The sequence below is a fragment of the Aquila chrysaetos genome, chromosome 14, assembly GCF_900496995.4.
Source record: "Aquila chrysaetos chrysaetos chromosome 14, bAquChr1.4, whole genome shotgun sequence".
In the NCBI taxonomy this organism is placed as follows: Eukaryota; Metazoa; Chordata; class Aves; order Accipitriformes; family Accipitridae; genus Aquila; species Aquila chrysaetos.
Window position 1 is genome coordinate 12,546,162 of NC_044017.1, and position 22,993 is coordinate 12,569,154.

General features: G+C 38.6%; 1 long non-coding RNA gene across 1 annotated transcript; it reads left to right on the forward strand.

Moving 5' to 3' along the window:
• The first annotated feature begins 1,158 nt into the window (after nucleotides 1-1,158).
• Nucleotides 1,159-19,361, forward strand: LOC121233797. Its single transcript, XR_005933964.1, has 3 exons — nucleotides 1,159-1,370; nucleotides 6,861-6,871; nucleotides 19,348-19,361. It is a non-coding gene; the product is annotated as an uncharacterized LOC121233797 (long non-coding RNA).
• The last annotated feature ends 3,632 nt before the right edge of the window (nucleotides 19,362-22,993 follow it).

Here is a 22,993-nt window from a genome sequence, read left to right on the forward strand (position 1 = left end):
TATGTGATACTCAGACCTGAAGTATCCACCTTTTAGAAGCTTGACTCCATGGTGAAATTTCTGAGCTAAATTCATGCAGACAGTTTTAAAAATAATTAGAAACCACAATGGTTAGCTTTGCATGTATAACTTCAAAGGTTTTTGTGGTTTGAAAGGAAGAATCCTGCATTTGGCTCTGCATGGGGTGTGTGATGATTATTTACTTCCTCAAAATGTGAGGCACATTAATGTGACTATGATTAAAATCAATATTCTTATGGGGAGTTGCAGCATATTATTTTTGAAATGAAACAAAATGCAGAAAACTAAATGGGTAGGGTTTCAGTTTTGGAGGCCAAGAACAAACTCAGCCTATATAATATTAGGCACATAAGTAAAGTGGCTAAGACACAAATTAAATAGACAATAAGTAATGTAAAGCAATCTCAATTTTCAATTGAGATATTGAAATGGAGATTTTAAAGGAAAGATTGAGACCTTCAGAGGGTAGTTCAGTTCTTAGAGGTATCAAGGGTAAAAGAGACCAAGGAAAGTAATGTAAGTCTGACCCTATAAGCCTAAACAACTAACTGAAGGACTCAGATTCCCCTGAGGGAAAGTTTCTGATGATGTCATGATATTATTGTTGTGTGATGTCTTTTGTAGGTTTGGTGTGTTTGCCTCAGACCATTCTCATGGAAGTCTGTAAGGAAAGATACCTGGAGCATAGAAAATACACAGTTGTTATCCATTCTGCCTCATGTCACATTAATGATCACAGAGGAGAAAGTATTGGTATGTGTAACAACTTTTTACTACTCATATTAGTCCAGTTTTCTTTGTCTTTTACAACTTTTGTCCATTGTGTCTCAGTAAATTTTTCTGTTACCAATGGACAAATTGTTAGTACACATTCATGGTGTGCCTATTACTGAGTTGCCAAACCCACCATTACTGTAGCAAATTGTTGCATAATTTACAGTTTTTTTCTCAAAGCAAAATTTATTGTATTTACTGCACATGAGAACATCAGCTTCTTATTAAAAAAAAAAAAGGAGGTGATCCATCCTAAAAATGTGCAACCAGGACCCAAATTATTTCAATTAATTGTTATTATTTATTATTATATAATTGTCAGCATTTTTATCAAGTAGTTTTATAGGCTATTTTATTGGGGTTATGTGGCAAGGTTTTGGTAGCAGGGAGGCTGCAGGGGTGGCTTCTGGGAGAAGGCACTAGAAGCTGCCCCCATGTAGGACAGAGCTAGTTCCAGCTGGCTCCAAGATGAATCCACTGCTGACCAAAGCTGACCCAATCAGCGATGTTGGTAGTGCCTCTGTAATAACGTATTTAAGAAAGGGTAAAAAATGCAGTGCAGCAGCTGTGGGAGAGTTGATTGAGAAAATCTGAGAGAAAAACCTCTGCAGACCCCAAGGTCAATGAAGAAGGAGGGGGAGGAGGTGCTCCAGGCACCAGAGCAGAGATTCGCCTGAAGCTCATGGTGGAGACCATAGTGACACAGGTTGTTCCCCTACAGCCCATGGAGAACCATGGTGGAGCAGATATCTACACTGCAGCCTGTGGAGGACCCCACGCCAGAGCAGGTGGGTATGCCCTGAAGGAAACTATAGCCCATGGAGAGCCCATGCAGGAGCACGCTCCTGGCAGGAGCTACAGCCTTTGGAGAAGAATCCACGCAGGAGCAGGTTATCTGAGAGGAACTGTGGCCCATGTGGAGATTCATGCTGGAGCAGTTCGTTCCTGAAGGACTGCACCCCATGGAAAGGACCCATGCTGTCACAGTTCTTGAAGAACTGCAGCCTGTGGAAAGGACCCAGGTTAGAGAAGTTCATGAAGGACTGTATCCCATGGGCGGCACCCCACGCTGGAACAGGGGAGGAGCGTGAGTAGGAAGGAGCAGCAGAGACAAAGTGTTCTGGACTGTCCACAACCCCCATCCCTCATTCCCCTGTGGTGCTTGGGGGAAGAAGACAGAGGAGTTAGGCATGAAGTTGAGCCTGGGAAAAGGGAGAGGTGGAGGGAAGGTGTTTTTAGCTTTGTGTTATTTCTCGCTATCCTACTCTGTTACAATTAATTGGCAATAAATTAAATTGATTTCCCCAAGTAGAGTCTGTTTTGCCTGTGGCGGTAACTGGTAAGTGATCTCCCTGTTATTATCTCAACCCACGAGCTTTTCATCATATTTTCTTCCACTGTTCTGCTGAGAAGAGGGAGAGAGAGAGCAGCCTGCCGAGCACCTGGTGGTCAGCCAAGGTCAATGCACCACAGCTACAGTGGGTGAAGTGCTTTAGGACTACAAAGCAAACCATAAATCCAATAAACAACAGCATTATTCATTGCCTAAGACATTGCATTGTATTTTTATGATGTACCTATCTTCTGAGTCCCAAACTGGATTTTAAATAGTTAGCTTTCCTTCCACTGAAAACATGGGAAATCTTATGCTTCTGTTTTCGTTGGAGAAGGTTTTATTTGCCTACACATAGATGTCAGTGCCATTTGAGACAACTTGGTATCTGAGACCAACTGCATGAGGCTAAATTGTGATTTTTGTCGTTCCAGCTGTTGTTCTCAATAATCACAGAAAAGAGAATTTCTCTCTTCAGATACTGCAATAAATCTAGGAAACTTCAGAAGCCACCATATAATTTGTCACGTGAAATGTAATCAAAGGAGAAGCGAGAGGGAACGAGACGGGAAAGGACTTTTTTTCAGTGCAATTCAACTTTAAACATGAATTTAAATAGTGCTTACAATTACAAAAAATGTTAAGGTACAGGAAAGGCTAATAATAAATCCCAATTGGATCACATTACCAGTTATAGATTGCAGTGTGTCATGACTGAATTAATTAAAAAGATGAAGTCACCTCTTTAATGAACTTTAAAAACCTGCAATCACCTTTCATCTCCCAGGCTAATTGAAACCAGATGTATTTATGGTACTGTGTTGTAAGCTGTTAATTAAAAAATGTAAAGCAGAGTTGTAAATATCTTATTTTAACACTGTACTACCACCAGTGTAACCAGCAATAATTGTTTGTGGGAAATTGTTATGTCTTCTAGGTCTTCTACTGCTTGGAAAACAATTTAATCCACGTGTATTTTTTTAATATATATATATATATATTTTACAGTAAAGACTCTGTGGAGTCTTATATGCTAAGGAATTTAAATTGAGGACATTTTTCAGTAAGAAACCAGACTGGAGATTACCCAGGAACAGAAAATGTCTAGCTGATGAATAATGAGTAAGTTATGCCTACATTAATCTGATCCTTTCTATCCTTACATACATTATAGAAAAGCACTGTGTAAGAAAACACAGAATAAACCCAGTGCAAAACATGATTCTTGGAAAGGTCAGTGATGTTTAAAAATGGATCAGCATTTTCTTAATAACTTTGTCCTCATTCTACCTAAGCACAAGACTGAGTTTAACATTGTGCTAGTTAAGGTATTTCTTAATGTTAATTCATACAAATTCTCTATAGCAAGCTCTATTCCACAATTTTTATTACATGGTCCTCTTAACTACCTTTCTAATACATACATGTTTCTCATTACTTCCCAAGGTCTTAGGGGGAAAAAAAAAAAAAGGAAAAAAAAAATTCAAATCATCTCCTAGAGGAAGCATTGCTTACTTATACTCCCTGCACAACCCTCTCTTCTTAAAAAGATAGGGTATGTTAAATCATAATTCCACTGGCAGAGTGAAGGAAATCGCGTAGCAGACCCAAAACACTCAAGGGAAATTAATACATGGCAGGAGTGTTTCAGAAAGGACCTAGAGAACTTAATACAGAAAAAACTAGGGTTAAAAGATCCAGAGCAGTGTAAATGCTAGCCTATAAAACCAAAATATTATTAGAAATGAGACTGAGCATCTAGAATAGCTGGACGTTGAAGCAATGATAATCTTAGGACCCAGAGAGAATCAGTTGCCCAGAACGGTCAGAAGAACAAAACTCTGTAATTTGGGGACTCATGCAGACAAAGTAGCTGAGGTGAGAACATCAAACAGATAGGGTTGCTGAAAGATCAAAGATTCCCTGTACTAGTGCAAATGCAGTGGGAGACAACTGTGCTGGTGAGAGTTGTCATGGATATATATTCTTAGAATATATTGATAAAATGTTTTTTAAGGTACATTTCCAGAAATAGACTAATAATCCATTTGCAAACTAGCCAGTGGGTCTATTCCTATTTTCTTGGGGCACGGTGATGCACAGGTAGTAACTCTGCCCTAAACAGATTGTTGGGGATTTGTCCAGCAACAGCTGGTCGAAAGTTTATTATCACCTTTTTCTTTCCTCTCTCTCATGTGCTTGACTGGGAGGGTACTCTATTTTAATCAACCAATATAATGCTTCCTAGATATTGTTGCAACCCAGCCTTATTAACATCACCACTATAGCTACTTTAAATTATGTCATGAATCAAGGCAGCTTTTAGAAACCCAAGAGTCAGGAAGTACAGTGATAGCTTTACATTTATTACTGTTAAAATTTGCAATTTTACAGGATTTGCAGAAGTCGAGAAAGGAAGATTATGGCAGGTATGGCAGCAGTGGTTTGAAAAAGACTGCTCTAAGCATAAAAAAATCACAAAGTAAAATATTGACCTGAATGCATAGGTGGCACAGACTTAGTTGAAGAGGAGACAGAGGGTAAGATAACAAAACAGAAAATTGGTAGTGATTGTAGAGTAAATATTGACTTGACGTTGCCAGTTAAGACAATGCTAGTATCACTCTTTCAAACATTTCTGTGGCTGACTATAGACCTCAGATTTGAGAGAGAAAAATCTGTGTTTTCTACATAATCCTTCCACTAATATTTCATTGCCTTTAAAAGATGAAACAAAGGAAGAATTTTTTGAAATACTGCCTGACACTTTTTTCATATTTCTGTGGGTACTGTTAGCTAAGTAACTATATTCCTTATGTGACAATGTCTTTGATATATTGAATGGAATTCTGAGATTAAAAAAATAGATGCAGGCCCCGAAACTGCTTGAACAATTTCATGAAACTTTAAACAGTTCTAAGCCAAGTTATCTGTAGAAAGTAGTTTAAAGAGGAACATTGATTAGGGACAGCTTATATTATTCTGAGTGGGATTGGACTTCACTTACAAACACTTATATACTGATGTATAATGTAGGTGTCCCCAGCTAACCTCAGTGTCTAAGCTGCAAGACAATGGAAATCTGGGGGATTTGATTGCCTAAACATAGGCATGTAGTGTTACCTGAGATGCTCTGGGTTTTACCAAGGTGTCTGTACAGAGCTGGATGTTGTATGTCCAAGAGATACACCTCCTTCTGGAGTAACATGGAAGGCAATACTCCAGAGGGCCCAAAATGGTGTTAGATGCCTATGTCTAGGCAACTGAATCCTACACATTGTCAACACAGTCAGTCAAGAGTCTAGAGAGATATTTAGCAGAACAAATATAGGAGTTCATACCACTTGAGAGTGATTTGAACAGCTCTCCTGACCTCACGGAATATAATTCAATCATCTAAAAATGGACAGTTAGTGCTGTTTGAGTTGCTATAGGGAAACTTTCCTGGCTGCTGATCCAGAATGATATGTATTTCTGTGTTTTATGCACCAGTCCTGATAGGTTGTCTCAGATGATAACCAAGGATTTTCCATGCAATGATGTCAAGCCTTAAATGTCTATAGTCAAGAAAGAAGGCTTTATTGGTTAAAACAAATTAAAAATCAAGTTATTTTAAAGAATAATGGAAACGGAAATGAAGGACTTATTTTTGGAAGGCAATGGTATAATAATTTCCCTGCCTGGAAGCAGAAATTAGACAAAGTTAAGCTAAAGTTATTTACCCATTTTCTGGCATGAGCGACCACAAGTAACAGTGGAATAATATGCCAATACTTACTCTTGATTCACTAGTGCTAGAATGAGTTTCTCTGACATTCGCTATACTTTGATATATATTAAAATACACTATAATTCAAGTCCACTTAATGGACTTCAAGAACAAATTAATTAATTAGCTTTCATTAGATAATGAAATTATTATACAAGCAATCAGATTAGGTCATAGGATACATATTTGGATGGTGACCCTGGGGTCTATAGTGCATTTCAGAGTTCAAGGCTTTTTTGGGTGGTGTTAAAAGAGCTAGAGGATGACTGAGAGCAAAGGCACAAGAGGGAATACAATGTCAGCTTCGAAGTGAGATCAAGAATTGCATGTTCCCAAAGAATAAACCACTACTTTTTGTTGGATTAGCAATTTAAGAAGGGAAAGACAGGAATCTGTATGTACTCACTTTCATTGACATCTAATTAGATGCTGCCATTTTCACTACTTTTTGTATCACAGCTCCTATTTTTACTATGAATGTCCCTAGAGTAAAGGTGATAATTCAGCAATAACAGGGTATTTCTTTTGCAAAATATACCACATGAACTACTCACTAAGTATCATTTCTGCAATACTTCAGAAAAAGGCTGTTTCCTTTTTATACAGGGTGGCACTGACAGGAGACAACCAAAAGATTTCGTGAAACTTTGAAAACTCTTTCTCTCCAGTGGAGGTGTGGTAATGACAAGATTGAAGGCCATGTTGACCATTTGTGTCTGTCCCAGGTACTTATTATTTCTGATAAGAAAAATTGGGTATATGCCTTACAGGACAGTTTGTGCAAATGCCATCTTTTGTTTACTCTCTGACTTCGACAGTCTGTGATTTCCTAGGCAGACAATAGGAATGTAAGAGGAAAGTTAGCTATTACTCACAGTCTGCTGTCAGTTTAAGCATTCACAACCTGTCACATCTTGTGAGAACTGAAGATGCAAATCAGTCTGTCTCTGCAGCAGCTCAAAGAAATGTGCCAGGTAGAATGCATTCCTTTATATGCTTGAATTGCTTGAAAAGCAACATAAATCTATTAATAAATGTACATTACTGACACTAATGAGCTCCTCTGTACCATTGGGAAAATATAGAATACACAATCTGCATTCACCTTAAAGGAGACCTTTAAAACTGCTGAACTAGTCAACAAAACCTAATTAAATCATAGGACTTTCTTACAAATTTACATTTTTCTAAGTCAAGATTACATGGAATTTACCTTTTTCATTTCATTTTCTCACCCACTGATTTTGCTCATTTCTACTTCAGCATTGTAACAAAGATTACTTAAGTGATTTACATTTGGCTTTATATTTCAAGGACCTTTCCAAGCCAGACTTTCATAAATAAATTGTCATTAGAAGTTGTAAAAAGATATCTGTATCTTTATCTATGTGTTGATCTATCCACACTTATTCATACAAATGTTCACGTTTCTTTAGACAAGACCTTTTCGAACTTTCCTTTGTGTACAAAGCACCTAACACAAAGTGCTCCCATTGATATGAGAATAGTCTTTTAGCAAAATATAATCTCTAAGTAAACTTCCTATTTTAAAGCATTAAATAGAGTACATACAGTTTTATATTATTGTCTTTAACACAGAAGACATTAGTTTATGCATATTAAAGTTTTATGATTATTTTGTTGTGTAGCTTTGCAAGGTACTGTTTGATTTTATGGGGTGTTAATCCACTTACAGTGGCCACAACAATGCCCCAGACTTTAAGTCTGAAGAATTTTTTTTTTTTTGCCATCTAGCATCTGTATGACTATGTGCCATTCCATTTATAAATTATTAATGCTGCAGGAAATAAGAGATGTTTTAAAAGGTCTATGACAATAGAGCAACGTTTTGTTTTCTCTGAAGGATGTCTGCCATACCACTTACTCAATCCAGACTAATGACTCTTTCCTTTTATATTTCACTCTCTCTGTCTTCCAAATGCATCTTTTGTAATTTGAGTTTAGCTGGTTCCATTTGCTCCTCTGATCACCAGCCTTCCTCACTGGTTCTGTGAGGCTTAACTTTGAACTTTATCGATGGACTGACTTACATTCTTTAGTGTGATTTGTACTTTTTTGCTAACAAGGTTGTTACACATTCATTTTATAGCAAAAAAGAATGATTTAGACCTTATGATGATTAGGATTTAACATAAGACCAGAAAAATGTTTCAGCCCCATCTGTTTTTAAAGAATTTAAATTGTCACTTAAAAAAAAGGTTGCAATCCTTATACTTGCCATGATGCTCTGAAATACCATAGTGAAGTGCATAGGGTATGGGCAAGAAAACACTAAATGTAAGCAGAACTAGCTCTAAATGTAAGCAGAATTAGCACAGAGATATGACAGCTAAACAAAATTATGAGATTTTTGCCAGTATTAATAGGAGTTCATTTTCTTCATGAGCTTTCCACACAAAAGTTTAGATTTTCAGTAAAAACTAAGGAAATGAGAATATGGCTTTTTGAATATAAAAAAGACATCTATCTTTTTAAACATCTTTTGATAATGTAATTCTCATCACACCAAATGCGAGTAGGACTAAATTTCAATTGATTAATTAAAATATTTTTAGTTAAATGAGTTCCAAATTATATATTATTTTTACTATCTAATTTTATTTTATAATGTTGAGAACTGCCAAGTACTTTTTGAAAGCATTTTGCAGACATATGGTGCAGTGTGCTTGTACCATTGAATGCCATCTGCTGTCTAGGCTTAAATTCACACTGATTTTACTTTTAATTCATAATGAACACGAAGAATGAATGTGACCCATGTACTGCAATTTGGCTCAGTCATCGGCAGGTGCACATTTAAGGCATAAAACATATTTGTAATTATAAAATGGCTATTTACAAGTTCCCAGGTGGGTAAGTAGCCATTAGTAACAAATAATTGCATGCCAGCCCATTATGCTCCCAACCACTGTACTGGGAAAAAAACTAGAAAGATGAAAGGACAAAGCATTCCATTAATAATAACCATATAACAGTTATATAATTTATACTGCCAAATTTAAACCTAATAAAGACTTTAAAACTTTATTTAACCTATAAATAAAGACCTGCAAACACAGAGTCAGGAACATTAAGGATGTCTGAGTGAAGTTACAAAATACCCTATGATACTTTTATTATATTTGCCATGTGGTTTTCTATTGACATTAAAGTTCCTCTGTTGAAATGCACTGCCTCAGCCTTCAGATACCTGCTCAACAGAAGAAGAAATGCCTGCACATGCTCTGATTTATCACCCTCTACACCAGAAGATGACAAATTTTTCAGAACAAGCCAGTATGAGTGCTGATAACTTTGACCCTCATCCAGATAAAAGAATTAATGATGTAATAAATGCATGAGCTCTGAATTATTCCTCAAAAATTTCATGTAGAATCTCAATGCTGAATTGTGTTCAGATGTACAGTCTTGTCTTTGCTGAAGACAGTGACAGAACAAGTCTTACGAGGAGCAGCTGAGGGAACTGGGGTTGTTTAGCCTGGAGAAAAGGAGGCTGAGGGGAGATCTTATCGCTCTCTACAACTGCCTGACAGGAGGTTGTAGCAAGGTGGGTGTCATTCTCTTTTCCCAAGTAACGAGCAATAGGAGAGGAAATAGTTGCACCAGGGGAGGTTTAGATTGGGTATTAGGAAAAAATTCTTCACTGAAAGGGTTATCATGCACTGGAATTGGCTGTCCAGGGAAGTGGTTGAGTCACCATCCCTGGAGATATTTAAAAGACATGTAGATGTGGCACTTAGGGACATGGTTTAGTTAATGGTTGGACTCAATCTTAAAGGTCTTTTCCAATCTAAATTATTCTAAAAAAAAAAAAAAAAAATTCCCAAATTCAGTTGGACAAAATTCTTCTTATAATGTTTAACATCACAGCCATGATTTGCTAGATTGTAATGGATTTAACAAGAAAGAATTACTGCTTTACTGCTGTTCAGGTAACTAATGGAACTGTGCATAGAATAGAAGTTTTCTTTCTTTAATGCCTTGCCTAAATATTGTTTTTATTCCTCTTTCCCTTGAAAATTAGACTAACTTAACCATACTGTCTGTGTTGTGTGTCTGTCTGGCTTTGTGTTTTTCCCTAGCAATTTATTCAGCCATTGGTGGCTGTGAAATTTAAAATTCTGAGGCTATGCCAATACTGCTTTTCTTGGGGGAAAGTTCTGTCTCTTGGAAATGATTCATTTTAGGGCTGTTTCTGCATTGTGGGCTCACGACTTGTTAGATACTTCACTTGTAGCATCCCCTTGTGTCAGAAGCAGAGTAGAGAGAAGAGAGAAAAGACGGGGCAGTGTACTGGCATCCTGATTTTTAACTGCTTTTGAGCAGCATTTTTTACCCTTTCTTAAATATGTTATCACAGAGGCACTATCAACACCACAAATGTGCTCAGCTTTGGCCAGCAGCGGGTCTGTCTTGGATCTGGCTGGAACTGTCTCTCTCGGACATGGGGGAAGCTTCTGGCATCTTCTCACAGAAGCCACCCCTGCAGCCCTGCTGCTACCAAAACCTTGCCATGTAAACCCAATCCATCTATATTGTTACCCTACATGCTAATGCACTGCAGATTTACACATCTGGTCCGGGGAAGGGTGTCCTTATTCTGTGTCTGCTCTACAGAGCTATGCTCTTGACAGAGGGGCTGCATCTGTCCTGCTCTTAAAATAAAATATTGCCATTTCCATTATATGCACAAACTTCATTTTCAGTAGTGCAAGTATATGAGCCATTTTATCATCTGGATCTCTTCTCTACCCCAACTTCTTGCAACAAGTATGTATTATACTTCTCATATATGATTCACAGTGAATAGATCTCACATTTATAATACCTTACTACTGAGCAATTATCATCCATTTCTGATGGAAAACAATAATAATAATAAAAAAGACTGATTCAACTGTATTCTTGTATAAGCAGTAATACCATTCCTCAGATGAACATATGCCTGAGTCACCAGACCTGGATATCTTTTATTTCAGTGTTCTGTGAGAATAAAGCCGTGGACTAGACCAATGTATGAGTCAGCCCTTTGGGACATCTGTAGGTGAGGGTTTTGTTTGTTTGTTTTTTTCTCTTGTGACTGGAAAGTAAAAAGGATCTTGAAGATGTAATCATAGAAAAAAAAAGTAGAATATTTTGAATGATACATGAAAATGTTTGTCCAAGTGTGTTGGATGGGTGTGAGGGCAGTGCAGGGCTGTCCTTCCTCACTCCAGCTCAGGGGTGCATGAGTAAATCCACCAGCCAGAGCAGCAGGGCACCTGCAATGAGAGAGTCAGAAAGTGCTGATTAAACCATAGAGGCAGGAACAGGCATGACTTTGTCCCCCTTTCTTTGGGAAGTACAATGTAAAAGGAGTTGTTCTGGCACAGAACAGTGAACAGGGGTTCTGGCAGCGACTACTGTATTGCTTTGGCCCCTTTTCTCAACAGAATGATATGTGGGCAAATTCAGAAGACTTAAAAAGTGCACTTCTGATTCAAACTAAAACAATCCTACAGATTTCTACAGAGTCCTACAGCAGTTTGTCTTACTTTTTCCATTGTAAGGGTAGATGTTTAGTGTAAATACTTGTGTAGATTCCTGGTACAGTAAACAACTGGGGGTACCAGCAGAGAGTTGGTCACTGATTCCATTCTGCTCATAGGTAAATTGGGTGACATGAATCTCCACCTAGGTTAAATAACCATCAAAAAGCATACATGACTTCTATGATCAAGGCAGTTACATTCCTTAAATAAAGTTTATATATTTTCTCAGCAAATGTGTACTGAAGTCTTAATCCTGAGCTGAGTTCTGCCTTTGCCAGAATAAAAGTGCTCCAGAAGCACAAATGTGAGCTGGCTTAAATTAAAAATTATAACAAAAATATTACTGAAGTGTTTATTAAAAATAGATATAACTCATTTTTCAAGAAATGAAGTAGCTAAATTTGTATGTATTCAAATCTTCTAATTTATTATTTCTGTACATTGTAGGATTCTAAGCAACATCTATATAAACATGATTTTTTTGCACTTAAAGTTATTTCTTTAAATTGAGAAGCCTGTTACATGACTAGTACTCCACACTCACTTTACAGTCAGTAGAAAGAAATAAAAAATCTCATGAGGGACACTCCATTTAAGACCCAAATTGCTTTCTGAAGATACTTCTCCCTCTTTATTGATTACATAAAGAGCATTGACACTTGTCTAATGGTAGGAAGGATGAATCTGATTCACAATAAATAGTGGTGTTCTATTAACTGAATTAGCTATGCTTCCTTTTTTTCCTAAATTTCCCGTCTTACCTTTTTTGATTACTATTTTCTCCTTTCTCGTTGTACAGTTACTATGCATGTATGTTACCAATGGCTACTATCTTTTATTGACTAGGAAGAGTCACTAGAAATCTCTTTATATAAATCAAGCAAATAAGTAAATACAGAAAAGTAAGTTCTGTGGTTATCTGAAATACTTTTCTCTATCCTCTGACTACCAATAATGTACTTGTCCTTTCTGTAGTCTTTTCATTACAAAATCTTTCTTGGACCACACTGTCAAAGAAGTAGGTTTTTCCCTGTTTGCTTAGTTTGTGGAAAGATATGGCACATCTTTTCCCAAATATTTTCTTTTGCATTTTATTATTTTATAGTTCTACTAAGGGTTAATGATCTCTTAACACCTTTTTTTAGAGAAACTCACCCTTTATAATAGTATGGGTAAAATTTTATAATGGGCTAGGCCATCTACTTATTTAGAACACATTCAGTCTTTGAAAGCATTAAGAGATTCAATCCTCGTGGGCTTTGAAATTTGACTTTGTTGATCATAGACTTCTGCTACTATGTTAGCACTTTGTCTTAATCTTTACTGCCAGCCTTTCCAGTCAGCATCAAATATTGCAAGAGATACCTACACAATTTAGTGTTTTAGGCACTTTTAAGTGCTTCATTTACATAGTATCTGAGCAACTCATTATCTTTAATGTTTTTATTCTTAGATGTCCCATGGGGAATAAAGTACTCATCTCCATTTTCAAACAGGCTAGTAAGAGACACATATTCATTGACCATTTAAAAGCTAAATTCATCTACCTAAACACAGTGAGAGTTAAGGTCCCCTAAAACATTCAACTCCATTTTCCTCTGCCATTCCAGAACAGTTCAAGTCTCTTGTAAGACCTGTGTCATATCTGACAGTTCTGTGAAAATGTCTTAGATATCCTAAAGCATCTTAAATTGCACTAAACACCTACATTTAGGCCAATGAGTCAAACCCTAAAAGCTTGAAGGGTGTTTTAAGATCAGGTGAGAGATCCAGAAAAACCTACCTGATCTGATGACAAGTTTGAAACATGCCAGAGATCTAATGTCTATTGAATTTTCCAGGCAGACATCTTTTCTTGCTTAACTGAATAGTTAAATTACATATTTTAGAGTCAAGAAACAGTCTCAAGATTAGGTTATTCTGATCCAGTTTAAGAAAAAGCATATCATGACAGCCCGTGTCTGAATAATTAGCTATGGTTAGAGTACTTGGATAGTAGGCATCCCTAAATCTGCAATGGTTTGGACTCACATCTCGAAAGAGTGGATGAACCCCTGGGCTAAAAGGTGTTCTAATGTAGTTCTGCTGTTGAATTTAAATCACTATGCAGTGCAAAAGCAAAAATCTTGGCTTCAGGAAGCCTGTGTCCCTGTCTTACTGATTTTACTTAATCTTACTGAAGACCTCCAGTGCCTACTCCATTATCTGTTGAACTGCCTTATATTAATTTATTTTGTTAGTTTATATTAGAAAACCAATTACATTACTGTTTTTATTATGCTATGGTATAGTATCATAAGTATATACCATATATATGATATACATATCATATATGACCTACAGGATAGTATTTAAGTAGCACAGACCCAGCAACAGCTGCAGGTGGCATGGAAGATCCAAGGTATAAAGTTTTGGAGAGCAGAGAAAAATAAGAAAGCCCGAAAGAGAGGACTGTTGGATAGGATTCAGACAAAATTTTGCAGCAGTGCAGATGTGGAAGAGAATGAAATATGAGAATCAGAAAGTAGTTTGGAGAGCAGAGGAAGAGGAAATTAATGAGAATATGGAGCATGAGGACTGTGAAGTAAGAAAAGGAGGGGAAAGGAAATGAATGAAAAAGCAGTGATGCTTCCAGAATGGAGTTAATTGATAAGGAAAAAAATCCCACTGTTAAAAACTGAGAAGTTCTTTATACCATATAAATTTTCTTTCCCTCTGATGTCTGACAATGGCACCACATATTTGGCAAGAAATCATTTAAAGATAGGGGTGGTCACAGAATCACAGTCATTGAGGTTGGAAGGGACCTCTGGAGGTCATCTTGTCTGACTCCATGCTCAAGCAGGTTCACCTAGAACAAGCAGGTTGTCCATCATCAATTATGTATCATATGCAAACTTTCTGAGGGTATACTCTGCCCCGTCTTCGAGATCATTAATGAAGCTGTTAAACAGGACTGGAGCTAGCATTCACTCCTGGGGTACATGGCTAGTTACTGACCTCCAACTAGACTTTGTTCTACTGATCACCACCCTCTTGTCCTAGCCTTTCAGCCAGTTTACAACCCACCTCCCTGTCTGCTCATCCAGCCCATACATGAACAGTTTGTCTCTGAGAATCTTATGAGAGGCAGTTGACACTGAGGCCTTACTGAAGTCCAAGTAGACAATATCAACTACTCTCCCCTCATCTACCAAGCCAGTCATTTCATCATAGAAGCTTATCAAGTTGGTCAAGCATGTTTTCCCCTTTGTGAAGCCATGCTGACTATTCTTGATGATTTTCTTTTCCTTAATATTTCTTTCCTATCATTCAGTGTTCATCTTGCTTTCATTACCTTTGGGGCATTGTACAAGATGACATTTCTTTTAGTGTTTGAGTTGTTGTTACCTTCATGACATTTAAGTCTTTGCTATATGCTATATTATCAGAAGTAGTCATGAGATATTATGAAGTGATTATGAAGATCAATGAATAATAGGTACTTAATTTTGAAAAGTTTAGCATGTCCAGTACTTCTTATGTTTATCACTTCCATTTCCTTTCTCAGAAGCCTAAGCTATCATGTGGGGAGATCCCTGCTTATACGTGAAACTGTATAGATTTTATGGCATAGTATTTTTTACAGTGGATGGAAGCAGATGTCTAACTCTTTCAGTCCTAGTTTTGCTAAACTTAACAATGGCAAGCATTCTGCAAGGTGACTTCATAGTTTGTTTGTGATTGCAGAAAAATATTGATTCCACTAATCTCCTTGGCTCCTATACCTGTATCTTGGTTTGATTAAGTGTAGGAATTCCATTTGAAATAGTCACTCTAACAAATATTAACTGGAATAATTGGATCATGGAATGTCCTGAGTTGGAAGGGACCTACAAGGACCATTGAGTCCAACTCCTGACTCCACACAGAGCAACCTAAAAGTTAAACCATGTATCCAGAGGAGGGCCATGAAGATGATCAGAGGGCCGGAGCAATAACTCCCAGAATAATCTTCTCCATAATTTCACAAGGCACCAAAATGAGTCTGACTGGCTTATAATTACCAGGGTCTTCCTTCTTGTCCTTCTTGAAAATTGAAATAATGTTTGTTAGCTTCCAGTGGACTGGGACCTCTCCAGATTCCCAAGACAATTCTTCCAATTCCAGAGCCTCGTATCTGTTGTGTAAGGACACCTGGGAAGGCAAGGTAGATGTCCAGTGGCAACAAAGTGTGGTTCTACCAGTCAGTCACCTTCTCGGACTCCCAGATGCTCCTCAACCTGTCCACTTCCCTCCAAAGCTCTGCCCCAAGCAGAGCAGTTCTACCTGGGCACACCTCTCACAGGCGTTCTCGCTGCTGCCCTCAGATACCAGTGGAAACCTCAGGCACACTCTTCAGCCAGAGACCTGGATGACTGCATGTTCCCTTGGGATCTCTGTCTGGATAGCTGCATCGGTCTCAGTGGGTGCTAATACCACTGGGGATGCAGAAGACATAGCTGTCTGTCGGGTGGTCACCATTGCTTGAGCTGCCTGAAGGAAGATTATGACTGGGGGCAGGTGGTCTGGTTGGTGAGGCCACAGTCCCCCAGAGTCTTGGTGTCCTTCAGCAGATGATCATCCTTGCTGCTGCCTGGTCCCTCCCCACACACAGCCCAAGGGTGTCAGGGGCTCAGAAAGCCCCTCAGACACTCCCCATTGGGTACCTCATAAGACTCACATGCCTCTCAGTACATGGCAACTGCTGCTGCTAGCCTTGGCTTCTCATGGTTTGAACATGCACGACACATGCGCAACGTTTGATTTCTTAAAGAGCCTATCATCAGGGTTTGGTTATCTGTTAATGCAGAGGCTGCACCAGAGAACAGTGTTAGTATACAATTGCAGAAATTAAAAAAAAAAAAAAACAACAAAAAAACCCACAACAAAAAAAAACCCAAACCAAAATCTATTTCAGTCTTTTCAAACATTTTGTAAACATTCTGATGACATAAATATGGATATGTGCATAAACCAAATCTTCAAATTATTGTAAGAACCAAGTCCCAGCCTTTGTCAACTATTCAAAAGGTCCCTTTATTTTGATAAAATTCCTTAATAATGCAATAAGACTATCTGACACAATGGGAGGTTGGACCATTCTTCTAACTTTGAGTTTTACCTTTTTGGTAAATTTAATTCAAGGACTATTGAAGACCAAGGTTTTTCAGTGATTTAATACCTGAAGCTTCCACTGTCAACTTTCTGATATGTTGTCATTATGGACAGGAAGAAAAGAGTAGGAAAACATCAAAGCACTGTTGGTCCTTCATCAAGACATTATCAGTCTACATTTTATTATACTTATTGATTTTCCTTTTAAGTTTGAAAAATTGTAGGCTTTTCTCTTCTCCTCTCCTCTCCTCTCCTCTCCTCTCCTCTCCTCTCCTCTCCTCTCCTCTCCTCTCCTCTCCTCTCCTCTCCTCTCCTCTCCTCTCCTCTCCTCTCCTCTCCTCTCCCTTTCCCTCTCAACCTCTCCCTTCTGCCTGCCTGCTGTTCTTCAGGTTCTTGGCTTTGTAATGGTCCAGCTTCAAGCAGCTGAGGCAGACAGATTGTTTTTCATGGTCTGGTAGCTAAGACACCTTTTTAACATGTAGAAGATGTAGGTTCAACCTTCCTGAAGATAAGTCTAGGATTCAATTCTTTCACTTCCATGAATCTATTCTCTAAAAAGTAGTCACAAGCTTGGCTGTAGCCCTAACCACATCAAACCTTTTGGTCAGCTCCAACTGAAATATTGGCATCTGTCTCTCCAGAACAGTCATGTGTGACTACAGTTAGATGTTCAGTGAACTTTCGGGCTAAATAAGAAAATGTCCAATGAAATTAGAGGCCTGTACATCTAGGAAGTCTTGAAAAGAAGACAGATTAAATGATTGTTATTTTGGACTCAGTCATCTAAAACCCACCCTAAAATGGATTGGGTTTAAGCAGACTGCAACCTCAGATTATTAAATGATTGAATTACTTTATGTCAAAAACACTGGCAGCTAGCCAAGTTGAAAAAACTGGTGATAACTAGCTTTGTTCCACCTTTAACAGCTCATTACAGCATGAGAAATGAAACTGCTGTATTATTCCCTGCCACAGATGGTATCCACAGGTTGCAATTAGTATTTATTAAAGTAATATCACCCCTTTTATCCATACTTTCCTTTTACTATAAGGAAAGAGGCAGATGATTGATACGTTTTAAAAGAATATAGACTAAGCATCCTCCCCCTCCCCAAATGGCTATATTGTTAAAAGAAAATTCATACCTTTAAGATACATTTAAAAATTTTTTTCTTAGAACAAAGCAGTGAAAAAAGTTTGTCATTTTTAGGTAATTCCAGTTTGAAAATAATTGAAAGTGGCTCTCATATTACACAAAGCATAGGAATGCTGCTGAATACTTAGAGAGCAACCATGTAATTTCCAGAAAATAGTCCTTAAAGGATGTGCTGTCAATAAATGTCTGATTTCTTTATTTTACAAAAATTCAGAATATAAGTCATACTTTTTCTCCTAATCTGCTATATTTTCTGTTCCAAGGAGGAGCAAGTTTGTACCAGATCCCTCATTCCTCCTACCCTCAAAAGGATATGGAGTATATTTTGTAAAAAGAGAGTACGGGATGTTTGTTAATCAGGGAAATTTATATATCCTTATCAACTCTTTTCCTCAGTCAGTCTCTCTCTTTCTCTTATTTTCTCAGCTGTTATTGCATAATCTCACTCTAATTTAATAGGAGTTTAGCCCAACTGAAGATTGAAAATTTGTCTTATAGACACCAGCATCATAGGCAAGTGCAGTGAAAGTAATTTTCCAATTCCTTTGCTCAAGCAGTAGTACTTCATTCCACAAGTTGTTCTCTTGGGTTGGATTCTTGTCACCTAGCTTTGGCTATAGGCTGACTAGTTTAGCATCTATTCTATCCTTTTTACCTAAACTTAGGGGAGAAAGAACAATTGGTGGAATGAAGGACTTCTAGAGACTGAATTGCTCTATCTTAAGATAGACCAAATCCTGGAGGGGAGGATTCATCGGCACCAATTCTGAACCTCTGAAAGCTGGATGTGTAATCTGACTTAGCACATCGGACCTTTTTCTTTATTGCTATTGGTGAGAAAAAGTGGAACTGAAGTCCATAAATATAGGTGCCTATTTTTAGGCACCTCACTTGTGGTACTTTAGTACCTCACTTGAGGTACTGTAGGATATATTGACCTCCAAGTTTCTGCTTCACAAGGGTGCAGATTTCATTTAAGTGCTATGCCATACAGCTTGGTCCCGTTCAGGCATATTGCATAGCCTAGAGTATCACAAACTACATTAGGCACTTATGTGTAAGCAGCTGAATCCCTTCTGAGCAGACCAGTATGGTGGTGGCTGGTTTACACTCAGGGTCTAATTTTGATCTAGTATCAAAGGTTCCTACCTGTAGATGCATTTCTAGATACAACATATATATATAAAAATAAATAATATCTTATACCTATAGTCTGTGGATAGTATTACACATTATAGCTTTTAAGTAGAACATTATGTTACACTTAAAACGTATTGTAGACAGAAAAAATAAATATATAATACTATAGACAAAATAGGTAGTTTTTTAAAATACATCCATTGAATGTTGTGATTAAGATATTATATTGGCTTTACATGGCAAGATTTTGGTAGCAGGGGGCTGCAGGTGTTGGTTTGTGAGAAGAGGTCAGGACCTGTCCCCATGTTGGACACAGCCACTTCCTTTAGGCTCCAAAACAGACTGGCCGCTGGACAAAGCTGAGCCAATCAGTGACACTGGTGGTGCCTCATAATAACATATTTAGGAAAGGGTAAAAACCACTGTGCAGCAGCTGGGGGAAAGATGAGTGAGTACAATGTGAGAGAAACAGCCCTGCAGACCCCCAGGTCAGTGCAGAAGGAGGAGGAGGAGGTGCTCCAGGCGCTGGAGAAGAGATTCCCCTGCAGCCCGTGGGGAAGACCATGCTGGGGCAGGTGGACGTGCCCTGAAGGAGACTGCAGCCTGTGGAGAGCCCATGCAGGAGCAGGCTCCTGGCAGGAGCTGTGGCCCTTGGAGAGGAGCCCATGTAGGAGCAGGTTTTCCAGCAGGACCTGTGACCCTGTGGGGTACCAATGCTGGATAAGTCCATTCCTGAAGAATTGTACCCCATGGAAAGGACCCATGCTTGAGCAGTTTTCTAAGAACCCCGTTGGAAGGACCCACATTGGAGAAGTCTATGAAGGACTGTCTCCCAGGGGTGGGATCCCACGCTGGAACAGGGGAAGAGCATGAAGAGGGAGGAGCAGCAGAGACAAAGTGTTCTGGACTGACCACAACACCCATTCCTCATCCCCCTCTGCCGCTCAGGGAAGAAGCTAGAAGAGTTAGGTGTAAAGCTGAGCCTGGGAAGAAGGGAGGGGTGGGGAGGGAAGGTGTTTTTAGTTTTGTTTTATTTCTCACTATCCTACTCTGTTACAATCAATGGCAATAAATTAAATTAATTTCCCCAAGTGGAGTCTGTTATGCCCATGACAGTAATTGATAAGTGATCTCCCTGTTATTATTGGGACCCACAAGCTTTTATCATATTTTTTTCACCCTCTTTTGTTGAGGAGAGGGAGCGATAAATAGGCTTGGTGGGTACCTGGCAGCCAGCAAAGGTCAATCCCCCCATTTTTTTTTCAAATAACAAATTTGTTTTACCTGAGATGAAGCTCAAATCTGACTTACTATTATATGGACTAGTATGTGAAATCAAATCTAAATTCCTCCATCATTCTTAACATGTTATTTAACAAGCATTCTGTAATAACTTCTTTGTTATTGGAAAAAAACCCAAAATACAGTAAAATAAATGTTACTCCTTTAATAATTCAGCTTTTTTTCAGAGTTGGAAGAAAGTAGTGAACATTTTCCTCCAGGTTTTAGAAATTATATGTAGGCAACATGAGATTAATATCTGAGCTACACTTAAAGCCATGAGTTAGATGGTATCCTTCCTCATGAATTAATGCAAACTCCGCTTGTTATAAACAGGATGGAAAAAATCAGCATTGCTGAAGCATAAAGCTGGTGGTTTTGAAGATAATAATAGTTTACAGTTGTATAGTTCTTTTATTCATGAAGTTTGGTCCTATTTATATGGTATTGTTATCTTAAATTGCAGAGGAGCTTTTAGTCTACTGTATTTTCAGATTGTTTTGGTTTTGAGACTTTGATGTTTTCACTGCTCAAAGAAAGGTGTCAGGATCAGTCAACCTCCAGACTGGCCCCAGCGATGCTCCAGGGGTGCCCGTGCCCAGTCCCATCTCTGGCCCTGCCTCTGGCCAGGCCTGCGCCCAGTGCCATGAGGAGTTTGTCTCCTGAACGAGCCCCTTGGGCCTGCACCACAACTTGTCTCTGGCCCCATTTCTATCCCACTCCTGACAGGCCACTCCCAGCCTGACTTGGTGTGAGAGACTGAATTGTAATCTCCAGCTATCTGTCTCAAAGATTGGTTGCTGTGGGAGACTGAACTGTGCACCGTTTATCTCCAGCCACTTATCCCAGAGATGGCTTGTTTAAGCAGGGCACTCCTCTGTCCATAAGGACGATTTCCAGGCCACGGAGGCATCCAGGGGAGGAGACAGGCCAGAGCCAGCGAAGAATGTGGAGACTAACATTCTCATGGAAACTGTAGTCTTTGAGATAAGATACTGGTTTCTGGTGTTGATCATGCGGAGGTCGTGTGATAGACAAAACCTGCAGCACGTGAACAGTGCATGAACAGTACGTATGTGCATGCATCATTGGACTATGCCCTCTAAAAGACCATGGAGACAAGCTGTGGTGTGCACCCATCACCGAAGAATTGCAGACAGGACCAATGGGACGCCGCTGGATCCATGGTGGTGACTATTCTTGCAACTCTATCCCGACTGCTTGCTTGATTTCTGCCTTTTCTTCCATTCTATCCTATCGCTACTATTTTCTACTTTTGAAGCTTTTGATAATAAAAGCTCTTTTGGGTATACAGCATTTGACCTCGTTTGTGTCTTAATCTTGCTCTTGGGATCATATCGAAACCTTCCCCGACATTGGATCGGGACACTTGGACCCTGGTTCATCCCTTGCTGTGGGACTTCACCCTGGTCAGTGAAGGCATTGCCTGTGCTGGGGTCACCATCAGCTCCCATCTTATTCCCCCTCCTGGTGCAGCCCTGCTTTTCACCCCCTGACAAAAGGTTAAAAATTTAATTATATAAAGTTCCTACATAGTAGTTAAAAAAATTGTCTTCAGTCTCACTGTGTATAAAATACAATAAAAAGCATATTCTTACCCTAAGAATTATAAACAAGGTAAAAGAAAAATACATATTTCTTCTTTAACTGTTATTATGAAAACTTGGAAAGAAAAGTCACAAGAAAGAAATATGAGTATTTGTGATGACAACTTCCTCAGGAAGGACCCAGTCAAAGAGGGCAATAGAGTGACACTTCACGTCAAAGAGTTTTTGGTTTTTACAGAGCTATATACATGTTCTTCGCTGAAGAATGACACAAGAAAGTAAAAAGGAGGTTAAACTAATAAATGTGGTTAACATTCCAGGCAGGTGTTAAATGTTAGGTGAAATGCTTCCAAGTTACTGTATGAGTGTTATTCTCTCTGCAGGAAAATAAGGTGAACCCAGGTAACTAGCTTATATCTTCTGAAACAAGGAACTAACTCTTGAGACCAGGGTGGCTGATCAAGAGGAGCTCAAGAAGTTATAGAGGTAGATCTGCAATGCCTCAAAAGATGCATTTCAGCAGACCAACATCTAGAACAATATCAGTGCTCCTGAGGAAGGAGCAAGGGAGATGCAGAAACTCATCAAGGAAATGTTCAGTGAATGGAACAGTCTTGTCTCCAAGCTAACATACCCAACTTCATGTGAAAAGAACTTCAAGGAGACTTGAAGTGTCAGTGTCAATGTTCTCTGTTGGAAAGTGGCAACACATCCCTTTGCACTGAGAGTATCATCTGCCAAAAGGCAGGAACATTTTTTGTTTGGTTATCAAGCTTATACATATTTAGGATTGAAACACCAGCAAGTTACATCAGCCACATCCAAAAGTGAATGGCTTTTTGAAACACCTGAACACACTGCCAGTAAACAACAGAAGTACATTTTGTGATGCCTAGTTTTAAGATGATGACTTCATAATATAACAGAAACTTTGTTGAAGAATGATATATAGAACACGATCTGTAGGACACTAGGTAAAAAGTATATGCTGGAAAGAGCTTCCTTTGGCTGGTGAAAGAATATTTCTATTTATAAAAATAAGCTCAAGGGTATTCCATGTCAACAACATTTAAATTGCTGTCCTAATTAGGAAAAAAAGTAATACTAGTACCATTTTATGAGCTAGTCAATGAGAACTGTAACAGAAACTGTGACACACTGAATCTGAATGAGATCATCCATGCTATGGAGGAAGGAAACACAGTGTCAGATGTTGATGACCATCATGTGAACATGGTGAAACTAAGAAAGGACAATTTGACT